Source organism: Sturnira hondurensis, unplaced genomic scaffold (assembly GCF_014824575.4).
Source record: "Sturnira hondurensis isolate 20B ecotype Veracruz unplaced genomic scaffold, ASM1482457v3 Scaffold0018337, whole genome shotgun sequence".
NCBI classification, from domain to species: Eukaryota; Metazoa; Chordata; class Mammalia; order Chiroptera; family Phyllostomidae; genus Sturnira; species Sturnira hondurensis.
The window spans coordinates 1,114,576-1,133,703 of record NW_028090968.1 but is presented as its reverse complement, the minus strand read 5'-3'; the positions used below and the strand labels follow the sequence as shown (position 1 = coordinate 1,133,703).

Here is a 19,128-nt window from a genome sequence, read left to right as displayed (position 1 = left end):
GTACGTCTAACAACAACATACTGGATAAGTAAACTATAATATGTCACATGCTGGAATACTCTCCAACAGTGAAAAGAATGCTGCATAGGTATGTAGATGACTCTGACATATAGCTCGGTGAAGAAAAAAAGCAAGTTGTAGAAAACATACATAAGATATGATACCATTCACATGAAGTTTAAAAACATGTGAAGTATGCTTATATATTTCTAAGGGATATATAACACACTTAGAAAAAATGGAGATGCAACTTAAAAAATCTTAATTTAGGATAGTGTCTAGTTGTCAGGGAGAAGCTGCTAGCTGACTACCTAATAACTTTCTTGTTTTCTTTCCTGGCAGAACCTACACTTCCTTTATTGATTATGCTGTTACAGCTGTCCTGATTTTTACCCCTTTGCCCCCTCCATCCAGCAGCCCCCACTCCAGTGACACCCTCTTCCTTTATTCAAGTCCACGGGTCAGCATATGAGTTCTTTGGCAATTCCTGTCCCTATACCTGCACTTAACATCCTACTGCCTATTCTGTACCTACCAGTTTGTACTTCTTAACCCCTTTGCCTTTTCCCCCATCCCACCAGAACCTCCATCCTCACTGGCCACCATCCCAATGTTTTCTCCATATCTATGATTCTGTTTCTTTCCTTAGTTATGTATTTATTGCTAGTTTAATGCTCAGAGTTATGATCTTCTTTTTCTTAAGTGAGTCCCTTTAACATTTCATATAATTGCTTCGTGATGACGAACTCTTTTAGCTTTACCTTGTGTCTGGGAAGCTCTTAATCTGCCCTTCGACTCTAAATGATATCTTCACTGGGTAGAATAATCTTGGCTGTAGGACTCTGCTTTTCATGACTTTGAATATTTCTTGTCAGTCCTTTCTAGTCTGCAAAGTTTCTTTAGAGAAATCAGCTGACAGTCTTATGGGAACTCCCCTGTAGGTAGCTAACTTCTTTTCTCTTATTGCTTTTAAGAGTCTTTCTTTATCTTTAACTTTTGGCCTTTTAATTATGGTGTGTCTTGGTGTGGTTCTTTACAGCCATCTTGTTTGGGATTCTCTGTGCCGTCTGGACTTGCATGTCTATTTCCTTCACCAAAGTAGGGAAGTTTTATTATTTTTTCAAATAGGTTTCCAATTTCTTGCTATTTTTTCTTGTCCTTCTGGCACCCCTATGATGCAAATATCGGAACATTTGAAGTTGTCCCAGAGGCTCCTTACACTATCCTCAATTTTTTAAATTCATTTCTCTTCTTGTTCTGATTGGTTGGTTTTGCTTCTTTATGTTCCAATTCATTGATTTGATTCTCAGCTTCATCCATTCTACTACTGTTTCCCATATATTGTTCTTTATTTCAATTACTGCCTCTTTCATTTCTGACTGGGTCTTTTTTATGCTGTTGAGGTCCTCACTAAGCTCCTTGAGCATCCTTATAATCAGTGTTTTGAATTCTGCATCTGATAGATTGCTCATCTCCACTTTTAGTTCTTTTTCTGAAGTTTTGATCTATTCTTTCATTTTGGCAATGTTTCTTTGTCTCCTCATTTTGGCAGCATCCCTGTTTGTTTTTCTATATACTAGGTAAAACTGCTTTGACCCTGTGTCTTGCTAGCATGGTCTAATGTAGCAGGTGTCCTATAGGGTCCAGTGGCACAGCCTCCCCTATCTCTCAAGCTGGGTACTCAAAGTGCACCCTTTGTGTGGGCTGAGCACTACCTCCTTGTGTAGATGAGTCTTGATTTTTGTTAACAAGGCCACTCAGTGAGAGGTATGGGGGCTGGGCTCAGCTCCTGCTTCTTTGAGCAGATTTAGGAAGGTCTGAAGCCTGCGCCTAGCCCAGCCCTTCGTATGGAAAAGCCACTGTTACTGTCGTGGGTGGGCCTGTAAGTTGGATGGGGAGGACCCTTAGGTAATCAGCAGAGCAGGGCTTACCATGTAAGCCAGGTTGATGGAGATTCAGATATGGTGCCACCACACTGTGGCTCTGTGTGTGACACAGCTTAGAAAAGGTACAATGGCTGTTGCCTACAGTTCTCTCTGGGAAGCTGTACCCCCACTCTGTCCTTGATGTCAGATACTTCAGTTCCTCCCTGTATGCCACTGGGGCCCTTCAAGGTTCTCCAGTGCTGGAGTTCAGAGGGAGTGAGTCTGAGTAAGTCCATGTACACTGCAAGACCCTTTAGGAAGAGAAGCCTGAGAATCCTGTAGTTTCTTCTGCTAACCCAAACCCCCACAGGTTATGGAGACTCATCTCCCTGGCACTAAAACCCTGGGCTGGGTGGTCTGGTGTGGGGATCCTCCGTCCCTTCTACCCATGTGGATAAATGTGGTTTCTTTAATTCCTTAGTTGTCGGACTTCCATACAGCTCAATTTTCTGATGGTTCTGAGGGACATTTTTCCTGTGGTTTAAATGTAATTTTTCCATGGTTGTGCGAGGAGGCGAGCCATGTTTACCTACGCCTCCGTCTTGACCAGTAATATCCAGAACCTACATTTTGATGACAGCAAAAATGGTCTTTGCTAATAACGACATCTTCCAGCACAAAAATTCTGGTCCCTGAAACAGAAGTCAAGGCACGGGCCTTTCCTCTGTCATGGAACTCAGAAGTCAGGCTGCAGCTCCAGCCGCCATTTGTGAGCACGGAAACAGGGCACGCCCTAAAGATGACGGAGCACAAAGCTAGAAGAGCGTGGGTCCCAGGAACACCATCTCCAAACTCCTCAGTGCCCGAAAGGAGTAAAACATCCAGGCCCCGTCCGGACGTTCTGTCCCACGCCCTGGATGCCTAACTGAAAGTGGGGCACTAGAGGCTTCAACAGGATCGTCAGCGTTGTGTTTCTGAAGCTGGCATGTACTCATTTTACTAATCTTTAAACCATTTTTGGTGTTCTTTATGTGTCTCAGTTTTTTTAAATGCTGAAACATTTAAAACTTTAAACATATGTAGCTTAACACCTAATCCTTATTAAGGTTTTAAAGACTTAATGATAAAATGTATGAGAAATGCCTATGGTAGGCAACTCAAAAATAAACTAAGTTGGAAATAATAAGAAAACTTCCTAGAGTCACCAAGCCAATAGAAAAAACCCACTCTCGTCTGACCTCAGCTCCAAGTGTGTCCCAATATAGCCTAAAGTAACAAGTAGATAAACACAAGTTTGCCTTGAAGATAAAGGTTTCTCATAACAAACTAGTTCAAGCTTACAAAATCAAACAACACAAATAGGGCAGAGGTTTACGTACTATTTTATAAATAAAAGGGCTCATATTTTCTTTCAGAGAATGTACTAAAGAACACAGGTTATAAATGAAGTTTGATAAGAAACATCCTTTGGATATTAAAATTCCTACTTGATGTTAGTTTAAAACATCAATGTGTACCTGAATCACTGTTTGCGTTTTAATGAGCTGCCACACTGGATAAGAAATGCCCAAGTTATCTGTTACTCTACCACACAAATAGGGGAGATTTATTTAATCTGGACAGCTCCCATCTCATTCTCCCTTACTGCCTCCTGTTCAACCATGGTTGTCTTTGGATTGATGGGGATAAATCAGTTTGTCAGTTTTGAGTAGTTGAAATTCATTAAACTCTGAAAAATCAGTTACTTGAGGGCTATCCTGGTAGATTAAAAAAAATGAATAAAGAGAAAGACTGTATATAGTGGTATGAAAAATATATACGTTTATACATATTCTGTACGTGTGTCAATACCAACTCCAAACTCTCTTGCCTTTCAGATTTACAAGCTAAAGATGGACATCAAAACAAAGTTAAAGCAAATTCAATTAGTCTGCACCATCATAAATTCAGTAGTGTGGGTTTATGTTAACATTTTCTTTACTATCCTATTTCTATATCAACCACCAAAAATATTTCCTTTAAAAATGACTGAATTTTCTTAACACATTACAGACTGAACGTTTATGTCCCTACCCCCAATTCCCATGTTGAAATCCTAACCCCCAATCTGGTGGTGTTAAGCGGTGTGGGTCTCAATCCTTGAGGTGTAGGTGCTCTGCTGTGCTGGAATCTTGTGGTGTGCCGGGCTGTGTGTGCGTACACCAACGTGGCCTCAAAGGACTGCACCCAACAGGTAACCCAAAGCTAGGGGGCCTGCCCCACCCAGCCTGGGCATGGTTATTCCCAGCAGAGCAATCAGCCCTATGACAGCAGGGTTATGGCGGTTACAGCCAGTCAGTCGACACTTCAAGCTATGGCCTGAGCATCTATGGTTCTTATAGACCCGGAACACAGACTATGACACTAATTCAGCTCCTTGGGGATATGGCTCAGCTGGTGGCTATGGTAGCGGCCAGGGTTCTCAGTCATCTTATAGGCTGCAGTCCTAACCTGGCTACCAGCAGCAGCCAGCTCCTAGCAGCACCTCAGAAGGTTACAGTAGAGTTTTCAGAGCCAACTATGGACAGCCCGAATGGGGGCTGTGGTCAGTACTGTGACTGTGGTGGACAGCAGCAAAGCTTCTGTAATCCTCCTCAGGGCTGTGGACAGCAGAACCAGTACAGCAGTACCAGTGGAGGTGGCAGAGGGGGTGATGGAGGCAACTGTGGCCAAGACCAGTTCCCATGAGTGGCAGTGGTGGTGACATCAGTATGGCAATCAGGAACAGAGTGGTACTGGTGGCGGTAGCTACAGGGGAGGCCAGCAGGACTGTGGGGAATGAAGCTGGGGAGGTCATGGTGGTTACAGCCGCAGGAGCAGTGTCTGTGAACCCAGAGGTTGTGAAGGTGGCCATGGAAGTAGAAGCAGCATGGATGGAAGTGACTGTGGTAGCTTCTTTAAATTTGGTGGCCCTCAGGACCGAGAATTACATCATGACTCTGAACAGGATAATTCAGACACCATCTTCATGAAAGGCCTAGGTGAGAGGTTACAATTGAGTCTGTGGCTGATTACTTCAAACAGATTGGTATTATTAAGAAAACAGGACAGCCTGTGATTAATCTATACAGTGAGGAAAATGGGCAAGCTGAAGGGAGAGGCAACAGTATCATTTGATGACCCACCTTCTGCTAAAGCAGCTAGTGACTGCTTCGATAGTAAAGAATTTTCTGCAAATCCTATCAAGGTCTCATTTGCTACTGAGCAAGATAACAGAGTGGGTGGTGGAGGTAACTCATTTGCTACTGAATGACTCCAACTGGGGTGGTGGCAACAGTCACAAAGGCCAAGGTCAAAGAGGAGCCATGGGCCATGGAGACTATGGAGGTGGTGGCAGTGTTGGCATGGTTCGGGAGGATTCTCCAGCGGAGAACAGCAGCCAGCTGGGGACTGGAAGTGTTCTAATCCTACATGTGAGAACATGAACTTCTCTTAGAGGAATGAATGCAACCAGTGCAAGACCCCTAAACCAGATGGCCCAGGAGTCGGACTGGGAGGCTCTCATATGGGGGACAGCTATGGAGACGATCATTGTAGTGGCAGAGAAGGTGTGGTCGGCATGGCTACCAAGGTCAAGGCGGGAACTCTAGGGGCTTCCAAGGCAGCCAGGGTGGTGGGGACAGAGGTGACTTTGGCCCAGGTAAGATGGATTCCCGGGCTGACCACAGACAGGGTCGCAGGGAGGCCATCTTGGTTCTGGAACAGCTTTTCTTCTGTACCCAGTGTTATCCTCATTATTTTGCCTTCTAACTCCTGATCACCCACGGGGTTTTTGTGTCAGACTATGTCATTATAAGCATACCTCTGGTTCCCATTAAAAACCATTGTTTTAGTTAAAAAAATAAAAAGTAGTACAGGTCCTTGGGGGTGATTAGATCATAGGGATGGAACACTCTTCGATGGGATTGTTAGTGCCCTTTTAAAAACAGACCCAAGAGAACTTGTTTCTTCTCTAAGCTCCACTATGAGGGGATAAAAGAAGGCAGCTGCCTGCAAACCAGGATAAGGGCTCTCATCAGGTACTGGATGTGCTGGCACTTTTATCTTGGACTTCCAGCCTTTACAAATGTGAGACACACATTTTTGTTTAAGCCACCCAATCTATGGTAACTTGTTACAGCATCATAAGCAGACTAATACACAGGCTGAAAATGAAGTGCTTTCAGAAATTATACCCAACTTCTGACTACCCTCGCAGCCTTCCTGCCTCTACATCGTTTCACACGGCTCTGTGGCAGAACCTGTCGATCCGTAATGTAGTCATTTCTCCTTTTTCTGCCAGCTGCACCAGCATTTGAACTACCCCTCCCCAGCTGTTCACAGTCTCTACTGGGACTGTCCTTTTAAGATGACATGCTCTTCCTGGCCAAGGTGTGGGCATGTACGTGATCTAGGACAATCAACCTCCCTTTTCCTGGAAATTTTTTTTTCAATTACTGTTGGTAACCAGTATTATTTGATATGTTTCAGGTATACAACATAATGTTTGGATAATTACATTAATATTAATTTACAAAGTGACCCTCCTGATAAGTACCCAGCTGGTACCATGCACAGTGATTATAATATTATTGACTATATTTCCTATGCTGTATTTTATGTCTCCATGTCTATTTGTAACTGCCAATTTGCACTTCTTAATCTCTTTAGTTTTTTCACCCAATCCCCCAACCCACTTCCCCTCTGACATCCCTGGTTTGTTCTTTCCATCCACGAGTCTGTTTTCCATTTTGTTTGTTCACTTATTTTGTTCTTTAGATTCTACATATATGTGAAATCACATGGTCTTCGTCCTTCTCAATCTATTTCACTTAGCACAGTACCCTCTACCTCTGAGTCCATCCAGACTGTCAGAGACGGTAAGACTTCATCCCTTTTTTATGGCTGAGGAATATTCCATCGTGTGTATGTGCCACCACTTCTTTATCCACTCTCCTACTGGTGGACATGTGGGCTGCTTCCATATCTCAGCTATGGTAAATAATACTGCAATGAACACAGAAATTATATCTTGTCAATTAGTGTTTCGGGTTTCTTTAGATACATATTCAGAAGTGGAATTGCTGAGACATAAGGCAGTTCCATTTTTAATTCTTTGGGAAAGCTCCATTATGTTTCCACAGTGGCTGCACCAATCTGCATTCCCACCAACAGTACATGACGGTTCCCTTTTCTCCACATTCTCACCAACACTTGCTACTTGTTGATTTATTGATGATAGCCATTATGACAGGTGTGAGGTAGTATCTCACTGTGGTTTTAATTTGCATTTCTCTGATGATGGGCGATGCTGAGTATCTATTTGTATGTCTATGGGCCATCTGTATGTTCCTCTTTGGAGAATCGTCTATTTAGGTCCTTTTCCGATTTTTAACTGGATTGTTTGTTTTGGGAGATGTTGAATTGCATGAGTTCTTGATAAATTTTGGATATTAACCCTCATCAAATGTATCATTGGCAAGTATCTTCTCCCATCCCAAAGACTAGGTGGCTTTTTGTTTTGTTGATGGTTTCCTTTGCTGTGAAAAAACTTTATTTGATGTGGTTCCATTCGCTTGTTTTTTTCTTTTATTTCCCTTGCCTGACCAGACATATCAGAAAAAAAATACTGCTATGAGAAATGTCTGAGACTTCACTGCCTATGTTTTCTTCCAGGATTTTTATGGTTTTGAGTCTTACATTTAGTCTTTAATCCATTTTGAATTTATCCCTGTGGATGGTATAAGAAAATGGTCTAATGTTACTTTTGTGCACATATCTGTACAATCTTCCCAACATCATTTATTGAAGAAACTCTTTTTACCCCATTATATGTTTTTGTCTCCTTTGTCAAATATTAATTGACCATAAAGACACAGGTTCATTTCTGGGCTGTCTACTCTGTTCCACTGATCTATCTGTCTGTTTTTATACCAGTAGTAGCATGCTGTTTTCATTACTATAGCATTATAGTATAGTTTGATATCAGGTAGAATGATACCTCCAACTTTGTTCCTCTTTCTTAAGATTGCTGTGGCTATCCAGGGTCTTTTGTGGTTCCATATATATATTAGATTATTTGTTATTGTTCTGTGAAACTACCATTGGTATGTTGACAGGGATTGAACTGAATCTACAGATAACTTTGGGTAGTATAGTCATTTTAACAATGTTAATTTTTCCTACCAATGTTAATGGTATATGCTTCCATATTTGTTTCTTCATCAGTTTCTTTCTTTAAATCTTATAATTTTCTGAGTACAGGTCTTTTACCTCCTTGGTTAAATTTATTCCTGGGTTGTCGGAGTTTTGTTTTGTTTTGGGTTTTTTTTTGATGGAATTGTAAATGAAGTTGTTTTCTTAACTTCTTTCTAATACTTCATTATTGATATATAAAAATACAACAGAAGTCTGAATATTTATTTTATATATTGCTACTCTACTGAAATGATTTACTTCTAATAGTTGTTTGGTTGAATATATGAGGTTCTCTATATACACTATCATGTCACCTACAAATACGACAGTTTTACCTCTTTCTTTCCAATTTAGGTACCTTTCATCTCTCGTCCTTGTCTGATTGCTATGGCTAGGACTTCCAATACTATATTAAATAATACTAGTGAAAGTGAACATCCCTGTCTTGTTCCTGATCTTAAGGAAAACACTTTTAGCTTTTCCCTGTTGAGTTATGTTAGATGTGGGTTTGTCATATGGGGCTTTTATTATGTTGAGGTATGTTCTCTCACTGCCACTGGGCTGAGAGGGATTCTGGTGCAGGTCAATACCAGATGCTGCCTCTAATGGGCCCTAGGCTACCTGTTAGGAGCTACAAAGAGATCCATGATTGGTAGCCGCCTGTGGTGGCCCTCAGTGCACACTAGAGGGGCCGAGCTGTGAACCGAAGCCAGCTGCTACCAGTTCTGGGTCTGGGACAGGTTGCTAAAAGACCCAAAGGCACCCCAAGACCCTCTACCACTTGCTGGCTGCCCATTAGGCTCAGCCATAGAAAGAACCTTGGACAGTATGTGAGTTGCATGAGTCATCAGGTGGCAAGTGATGTTCACCAGGTTAATATAGATTCAAATTCGATACCAGTATTGGGTCTGAGACTGCTCAGCCAAAGTCTTGGGATACACTATGGCCAGCTGCCACCTGCCTGGGGCCTGTGGACCTTTGCAATGGGACAGGGTCTCAGAAAGTCATTAGGGTGCAGCTAGTGTGACTCACCAATCTAATGGGGGGAGCACTGAACGTAAAGAAGGTGGTTTCTGTCATCCATGCGAGATGATGGCCTTTGCCCTAAAACCACACTAATCAGCTTCTCTCTGTGCATCTCTAGGAACCCCTTTGCTTGACTAAAATTGTGAGAGATTTTTTAATCAAAAAACTGTGGTACATTTCACAATGGAATACTACACAGCAGAAAGAAAGAGGGAGCTCCTACCCTTTGTGACAGCATGGATGGAACTGGAAAACATTATGATAAGTGAAATAAGCCAGGCAGTGACAGACAAATATCATATGATCTCACCTCTAAGTGGAACCTAATCAATAAAACAAACCAAGAGATCAAAATATAATCAGAGACATTGAAATTAAGAACAAACTGACAGTAACCAGAGGGGAGGTGGGAGAGGATAATGGGGGGAAAGCAGGGAAAGGGTTTTTAGGAACAACTATAAGGGACACATGGACAAAACCAAGGGGGGTGGAATCAGGGTAGGGAGGGGGGATGGCTGGATTGGTGGGGAGTAGTAGGGAGTAAATGCAGACAACTGTACTTGAATAACAGTAAAATAATTTTAAAAATAAAGCAAAAAAATGGGGGATAAAAAGATACTAACAACATAACAACATTAAATATAGGAAGATTAAATAAATTTTACTCTTGAAAGAAGAATTAAAATCTTCCGTTCTTCTGTATCATTCAAATTCTTTTCAGAGAATATTAGTCACATTTTATTATATTTGTTTATAAATGTTAGTATATTTGATTATAAATATTAAGCAACACATTTTGTTTATAAAGATTGTCACTGTATGCTATAATAATGGGAAGCTAAAGATAGAATGATGTGGTTTATGATGGTTCTTTACAAACTTCAGGTGTTTCCCTGCCATCATTACAATTTTTTTGCCATACTTGTGAACAGTTGTACTATTACTTAATTAAAAACACTTTTGTACTTAAATGAAAATAAAATAAAATTGTGAGAGATTTTCTTTGAAAGACTGTGGTACAGTGTGAACTCAGGCTGGTTGCTATTTATAGAGCCTCTGTCTGGCCTTGAGCCAGCTGGGTAGGGTGGGGCTTCAGGGAGTCTCCAGGGCAGAGACAGTATAGCTCACCAGGCTGATGCCACATGGAGGGAGTGCTTAACACAGGGAAGATGGCACCTGTGGGCTGTTTGATAGGAGGACTCCACACAGGGATATTAGAGGCTGTCCCTCCAGCCCTAGCCCCAAAGCCACACAACTCCATCTCTTCCTGTAGGGGTCTGGTGCTGTCCCTCTGCCAGATCCCAAGTTGAGTGCCTGCAAGTGAGCACATGTGTGCTGTCCCTTTAAGAGGGTACTTGAGTTTCCCCACAGCCTTCTGTCTCACACAGGCAGATGGAACCCCTGCTGATTTTCACAGCTAGGTGTTATGTGGGCTCCTTATTCTGGCACTGGTACTCCAGGCTGGGGGAGCCCAGTGCAGGACTGAGACCTCTTGCTCCTCAGGTGGTACCTCTACAGCTCAGATATCCCTGATTCTCAACTGTTGCATGTGGGTATGGGGCTAGCCTGTTTCAGGTTTCCACCCTTCCTAGCCATCTGAGGGTGGCTTCTGTTGTATATCTTTGGTTATACGGAAATATAACTACTGTTCAGCTGGTCTTCAGATGGTTACCCAGGTTGACTGTTCTATATTTTAGTTGTAATCCTGATGTGGAACTGACTCTTGAGTAGAGTGACACAAGATGAAAAGTGGCAGAACCTGATGCACTGGACAGCAGTGCTGTGGGAAGACCTTCCATTAAGCTCTGCTTTCCAGCTCCCCAGAGCTCGTTGGGTCCCTCCGCTTTCCAGATGCACATTTCTCAGTTTTGCCTTCAATCCTGTGAACCACCTCCTTTCCTTTCAATTAATTTACTTTATGTTCCTCCTAAATTGGCCACTTGCTTTCCGTTGCTTGCATCCAAAGACTCTCAGGCAACAAAATGAAATGCCTTCTGTCCTCTAGGCTAATTTCAGCAAATACCTTCTAGTAGAGGGTACCAGTCCATTACTGCTCCCCAACTGCACACATTTATGGCGATGAGCACCAGGAGTTTGTATAGCATGAACATAGCTCCTGGCAATGGATGATTGTTCTCTGGAGCTATCAGACTCCAACTGAGCCAATCACATGTTCTAACGTGAAAGCAGAACACAGATTATCCTCTATGTGCACCAAAACCAAGAAAGCTGGTCCTCAATGAAGCAGAGGCTAAGGAGGCCAGTCACAGCTGCCTCTCCATCTGTCCCCACACCTCCCCTCCTTCCTTAGTTCTCATTACATTCCTGCCCCTGGATTCTATGAAACCCTCCTGACTCCCAACCCCCCTCTACCCCAGCCACCTTTTTTTCTTAAACTAGTTCAAGTGGGCTTCTTTTTCTTATAATAGAATCACCTTTCTTCCAGATTCTCATAAATCCCCCCTTCTCCAAGATCTCCCCAGTCTACCTCACTCTTCAGCCCCAAATGCATTGGCCAATTTGAACACACATCCTGTTTCCCATAAAGAGCCTGTGCTTTTTTCTTTATCTGGATCATGCTCCTTGTGGGAGTCTCCCCTCCTCGGTTTTAGTTACTCCTGTAAGTGTAGCCTTTGGGAAATGCGACCCTATTTAGTCCCTGATCCAGGAAAAGAGCTAATACTGCTATTCCTCCAGTGTAGATCATACAGAACCAAAACAAGAATTACCCAGAATGGCCAAGAATAAGGCTCTGGGTTACTGAAAAGTTTATCATGGTCATTTCACTACAACACGTGGGACCTCACTGGGGTTCTCTAACAGCTCTCGTTTATGGCTGCCGGTACTTTTAGGCTCCAATTCTTTATGTCTTTGTGAGACACAACTTTATCAGGCAGAAGAAAACAGACATATCTGGTCCTCACACTGCATCTCAATGCCAGAGTGCTACACTCAGGGGCATTGTGGCTTTGAACCCACCCATTCAAGGTTTCAGAGTCTGTCTGATGACAAATGAAATACAGTGGTACCTGGGAACCTGTTGTCAATTCATCAGGAAATTTTGACGAGTGCTGAAATCGACAAGTACTGAATGATGAGGCATTTTTTCTTGTACGGTGGCAGTGTGACTCACACAAGTTCTAGCAAGTGCAATGAGTCCCAAGCAAGTACTCAGTGCTGAAACTTTTTTTTCTTGTCAAAATGTGACAAGTACAGGGTTTGATGAGTTCTGAAGCTGACGAGTACTGGGGTATGACTGTGATAAATACTGGTTTTAAAACAAGCTTTGTCTCTTTATCATTTGACAGGATGTTTTCAAGTCAAACCAAAACCAGATGAATCCCTCTAAGTTCCAGGCAATTCTGATGAGCAGCAAACTGCTTCTTGGTTGGGGATCTGCTGTGGTGCACATGCGTGCCCACGTACACGGGCCACGCCCCTCCTGTGTTCCCACACACGCACTGCCAGCAGTCATGTTCAATACACTGTGGAGGGCACAAGTTCTATACCTGATCCACACAAATCTCATTCAACAAGCTGTGGGACGAGTGCGCAGCCCAGTTCATTCTTCGCTTTATAAAAGGCTAAGCTGCAGAGACCCTCTAACATCCTCTGCCACATTCTATTTATAAAAATCCAATTTTCACAGGAACTTCTCTCCCTCTGAGGGAAAGAGGCCAAGAGAAAGAAAACCAGCTTTTTCTTTTATCTTATAGTGGACCAACTTCAAGAAAATATTAAACTCCAGCAGGAAAAGGTGGGGTGAGACTCACTGTAACCTTCTGCTCATGGGAAGTTGCAGGGCAGGTGGCATATTCAAAACATATTCAAGATGAAGAATAGCTCTCCATCTCTAGGGTGTCAGATGGCAAAATGGGGTCAAAAGTCTCTGATGGGTGTCTTTTGGCACTAGAATTGCATCACTTTCATGACTACTGTCACAGTGAACCCCATGGATTAATCAATAAAATTCTGAGGGTGACCTTCCTACATATATTTCAATACATATCTTTATGTATCTACTAGCTGTGATGTTAGATCATTTTTGCAACAGCTATTTTTGACAAAGCTTACATCCATTTAATAAAATTAATTCACTCTGTTGCTTCGTCATATGAAAACAGCTAGACATGCCCAACACATCTGGAAGTTGTTTGGGACAGTGTGACGTGAAATCAGGTTAAGTGGCATATATGAAATTTGCCCTGGGCAGCTCTGCAAGGTGCCTCAGAGAAGTAGAAGTTGGTTCGGCCACAAAGCTCCAGGAACAGGTGCAACGGGATGTCCACGGGGTGGGTGACTGGGAAAGCATGCTGTCCATAGCACCTGAGGCTGTGAACACAGCTGTGGTTTTAAATAAGCCACACACGGGAAGTCGCAGGGCAAACGCCGGGGCTGAAATGGGGGAGAGCTGCCTCTCACGTGGGCAGTTCTACATAAACCGCTCCAGGGGATGTAGCAGCAGAGACATATTTATTTAACAACAGTTAGTGATTCTCTCAAGAAATGCCAGGCAAGCAAACCAGCAGAATAATAAATCAGACAAAAATCAGTGACTGGAGAGTATTTAGGGAAGTTTACGTTACATCTTTAACCCCTGAGATCAAAATTACATACCTTGACTATGATGCTCTCCAAATATATTCCCAATGGATTATTTCCTCACGTGGTGGTCGATACATATTAAATGTATGTATCGACCACATTTCATGTCTCACTTCTAACATTTTCAGCTACAATGCCCTGAAAAATGTTTGTCTTCACAAACTCCAGCCTGGGCACAGGAGAAGCCTTTTACAGCATGTAGAGAGTGATCAACCATCTTCGCTGCCCGAACTCAGAGGTTTCCCAGGATGCAAGAATTTTTGATGCTGAAACCAGGACAGTCCCCAGCAAACAAGGCTGGCCGGCCACCCTAACCCTGATTGACACAGAGCTCCAAAATGTAACTACGAACGTCACCGAGATGCCGAGAGCTCCACACAGTGCAGTCCACCCACAGGGTTTGCCAATCGGAACTGTACAAAAGGACTCCAGTTCACTTGAAAATAAATAAAAACATAAATCCAGGGGGATGTAACATACAGCAGGGTGACTATAGTTAATAACACTGTACTGCATATTGACCTTTCACTGCATGAAAGACCTTAAAAGTTCTCATCGCAAGAAGAAAATCTGTAACTATGTGGTAATACATGTTAACTACACTTACTGTGCTGACCATTCCACAGCAGTATGAGTACTGAATCATTACTGTACAGCAGAAACTGATATAATGTTATGTCAATTATACCTCAATAAAATATGATTTGAATTCAAAAATAAAAACCTTTAAAAAAAGAAAGCCCCACATGATTGAATGCCTCCACTGGTCTCCCTTTGAGCACCTGGTATTTTACAGGCAGAGCCTCTAACCGTGAGCACGGACACCGCCCACGGAAGTCTGGGCGGCAGGGTCACGAGTGAACAACACTGCACCTACGGCAGGGTCCGTTCCTTCAGGGTGATCCGCCAAAGCAGCCCTAATGGCAACCTTTTAAAACAAGATTACAAGTCCTGGCAGGCTGTCGGATGATGCCAGCTTCAAACCCTGTGTAATTAACTACAGGAGAGGATGGTGTGTCAGAGTATTTGGCTGAAAAGACCATATTTCCAAATAAATTTGGAAGATAGCTAAGGCTGCTGTGAAACAGAGCAAAATATATGGCAATGAAAGGCAGAAGAGGAACCAGTCATTTAGACAAATCACGTCATCAAACATCCACTTCTCTTCATAGGGCTCGTGGCTGTTTCTGATTTTCTGTGAAAGCTTTTGGAATATTTTGAATAAAAGCTGGAAAGTCAAAGGAAGGGGGAAAAAAGCCCTTCTCTCTTCTTCACATACCTGCTTCCTACAGGAAAAGAGACATAGTACTACTAATGGTCCCACATGGTATCAGACACGATGGACAAAAGCAAGCCAGGCCGTTACTCTGTTACAGCCACCATCAAGGTCTGTCACAGGCCCTGTAATTTATGGTCCTGTTTAACTCACCAAACATCCCCAGGAGATTTTTACTCCCCCACCCCCCAGCTTCCAGATTAGGAAGCAGGTACTCAGTGTGGTTGAGGGCCTTGCCCAGGGTCAAACAGCTCCTAAATGACAGTTTTAAACTTGGGTCTGCCTGTCTCTGAAGAGCTTATATGAGCACCTATGCTTTGAGCACCTACTGTTGGGTCACATACTGTGTAGGTTCTGGAATACTAATGGATAAGTGGCAGAGAACATGTCTTAAAGAGGTTCACAAGCTGGGAGGGAATCTAAGAAGCAACGTCACTAAAAATTATTACAATTACTAAGTGCCTATGAGGTCCCAGATATCATGCAAAATGATTTCCAGTCCATATTTCAGTTAATCCGTCCAGTATCTATTGAAAAAGCTATTATTTTCCATGTTTTGTAGCTCCTTGGGCTCAAAGAAGTTAAGCAACTAGAACAAAGTCACAAGGTTAATTAGTCACATGTTTTGACCCCAAAACCCAGACTCTTTAACTAGACTGTACATAAGACAAATGACAGCCCAAGCTCAGCACCACATGAATGAAGCTGATGGACGGCTGAGTTTACAAGAAAAAGGCATCACTAAAAACTAGTTCTTTTGGGAAGTTTTCATGGATAAAATGGTGTTGAATCACAAAGGAAAATGTAGTGATGATGATGACAATGATGACAATGACAACAGCAACAACACAGATGGAGGTGATGGAGAGGGAGGTGGTTCAGCCACCAGTGATTCAATGCTTATTTTGCGCCAGCCTTTTAACGTTCATTACCTTGCCTCCTCCCCACAACAAGCCTCTGAAGTAGGTGCCATTATTAACCTCCTTATATAGAGTAATTGAAAGTTACATGGCCATGACAGGATGGGGCTGGGGCTTGAACCCCTAAAAAAAAGACAGATGCTATGGCCTGTGCTCTTAATTACCACCTCATACTGCCCCTTTGTAACTGCAAAGTGGAAGAAGACACACGAAGACACACTCTACCTCCCAATGGGAAGAGCTGCAAAGTTATGCTGCAGGCTGGAAACACAGGGAGGAATACAGCACTACGGCCATTTTGTAATACCACCACCACAGGGATGATAAACCAGGCACATAACACGGTGAAGATGGATCAGGTGGACAATGGAAGGGACAATGTGACAAGGGGCCACCTGTAGGTAGAAAGCTCAAACAGGTGGCAGCTGTAAAAGTCCCGGCATGAGAGTCTAGGGCTAATAGGGCAGAGGGGAGTCAAGGCTACAGGAAGGGTAGACAGAACTGGGCAAGGGGTGAGGGGGAGGAAAAATGGCTCAAGAATGATTCCAGAAAGTTCACAGTCTTATGATTGAGAGAACAATAATAATACACCATCAAACCAAAAGGCAGCTCCAAGAAAGAGTGAATTTGGTGTTCACATAATGAAACGAAGGAGTGAGTGGAACAACCAGGAAGACGTACCTAGGGAGAAGCACAGAGCAAAATCTGGCCCTAGAGTAGTCATTTGGGAAGCAACTAGAAGAAGTGATTGTGGAAGCTTCCATCATTCAGGTTCTTTGTTGCAAACAACTGACTCTGGCTATTTTAAGAAGCAATTTATATAAGGATATCAGGTAGCTGTGAGTCTTAAAGAAAGCTGGAAAAACAGGTTTTGAGGCTAAGAGGGCAGAAGCAGCACCTCAAATCACATGCAAAAATGCTTCCAGGGAGAAACACTGGCCAAGCTCTGACCACTCCCACCTTCTGCCTTCCCACTGACACTGCTGATGGAGATGTTGGATGCCAATAATGCTGGGACTCTGCCCACTGCAACCTCTGGGAAGTGGATGTGGCTCTCAGTTCCACGAGGTCAAATCTTGCCTCCTCTGTGTCAATAGCCAAAGAGTCAAAATCTGTTTAAGGTGGGTCTGCATAGCCACATGCCTGAGTCCTAGGTGCAAGGGAAGCTGGAAAGAACATTAGGATATCTAGCTTCAATCAGCACAGGTACTTTCTGCCTCCTTCCAAGACACATATGGGAGGTGAAGCAGAGTTCAAAGATACTGGGAGGTCAAGAAGGATAAATGTTCACTGCAAGTTTTGTCTTTTCTAAATAATTGAATGTTAAATTTTACATGTCTCAGAATGAACAAACAGTTTAAGATGGTGATGCCAAGATTTTGGACAAGATAGTCACATTCATCCTTAGTGGGTCTAGAAGCTGCTATAACGATATAGTCTATTCTTCACCCTTACAATGGTCCTGGAGTGGGCTGTCAGCACGCCCACTCCCTGAGAAAAACAAAGCTGTCTTCTGTTCAGAACTGCTGTGAATCTCCTATAGCCTGTGCCAAATGTGGGGCTCTGAGGACCATTTTTAATTTACTGATAAGTGAAATTTTATAATGTGACATCTTTGAGTACTGCTGCCCTCGTCTATTAAACAAAGAGAAGCAATTCCCATGCCAATATCATCCTATTAACTTAACCTGATAATGCTGAAGTGGCCCAGGGCTGGCAGGATGGCCTAGACTGCAACTAGCAGCACCTGTCTCCACTTACAAACATATGGCTTCGCCCTTACATAGATGCCGAGACAGATCATTTTGTATTTTATAGGTTTAGATCCAAGAGCACACCTGGGGCTAGTTATCATCAAATTCTAGCAGGGAACCTTGTCCTCCCCCTTCAGCACCCTCTTTTCCTAGATTTTATGCAGCCTTGGCCCATCGGAGGGCAGCAGATAAAAGGATTCACCCAAGCAGGGCTGTACTCTCTGAGGAGCCCACAGTAAAAGGAGTCCTCTTCTGAGTTACCGAGCCAGGCTCAGCCACAGCGTCCCATCACCAGTGGGTGGTGCTGGGCAAGTTGTCAGACCTGACAGTCTGCTCATCCAGAAAAGGGGATAAAAACACTGTCATTTCATCACAGTACAGCTGCCTTGGTGACTCTACGGTACCACGAGTACTATTTGTTATAGTAACAGGCTCTGCTCAGTTTCTAGTGGCCACTTAGGGTTATCTAATGATGAGGAAGGAATCAGAGAAAAGTGTTTCTCAGACCGACTACTATAAATAAAAGAAGGCTAAGGATATTGGCAACTCAACTTAACTTAGTAAACTTGCTGTTTATCTGCCAAAAGTTTGGGTTTCACTTTCAGACAAAATATCTTTACTTAAAACTGTGAAAAATGAAGTAGAGTCTTAACCGCGCCCCCCGCCCCCAAAGTCACTCAGCTGTCTGTGATGGCAAACTGGGGTTTGCCCCAAGGCAGGGAGATGAGCCGCTCCGGAGCCCTCCCCTCTGCTTCGTGCCCTGGGTCTTTCATTTCTATGGGCTGGCCAAAAAGTCCAGCCCAATTGTTTTTCTGTAAACTAAAAGACACATTTTTCATTTTCACCAATAACTTTATTGATTTGGATATTCTGAGCATGTCAGCTATCTCCCACTATTGGCTTCTAGTGAGTAGAGGCCAGGGGTGCTGCTAAACATCTTCCAATGGGTAAGACAGCCCCACAGCAAATAATTATTTGGCCAGAATGTCAGTAGTACCAAGAAACTTTGCAAAGCACTTTTGACATGTTCAATCAGTCACAGTACCTTTTCCATACACTGCACAAATCTTTTTTTTTGCATGTCAGTTGTGTTTTTACTTTTCTTGAAATAACAAAATATAATATGCTGAAAATGTTACATATCTTCTTCCATCTTCGATATTAAAATGGCTACACAAACAATCACCAGTCTTGGTACGTTTTTTTTTTTTAATGCACACTGATATGACGGCTGACACAATACAATCTAACAAAATTGTTTCAAACGAAGTCAAAAACAACTAAGCACTACCACAGCCATTGTAGAGAAAACATTAAATGAACTTTTGGCCAACCCAATACATTCCAAACACCCTCCCATTTATTTTTACTTTTGGAAGGACTAAGGAGGGTAATACAAAGAGGAGAGTAAATCTGATCTGTTGGGTCTCTGGAGATACTATTTAGTAACGGAATAAAAAGATTAA

The 19,128-nt window shown here is 42.9% G+C and overlaps 1 protein-coding gene and 1 pseudogene across 1 annotated transcript in view; one reads left to right on the top strand and one right to left on the bottom strand.

Moving 5' to 3' along the window:
* CPPED1 (calcineurin like phosphoesterase domain containing 1) overlaps window positions 1–19,128 on the bottom strand; it is a 128,051-nt gene that overhangs the window by 71,491 nt on the left and 37,432 nt on the right. The gene's annotated exons all lie outside the window — the stretch shown is intronic.
* On the top strand, window positions 2,665–5,746 carry LOC119002942 (RNA-binding protein FUS-like; annotated as a pseudogene).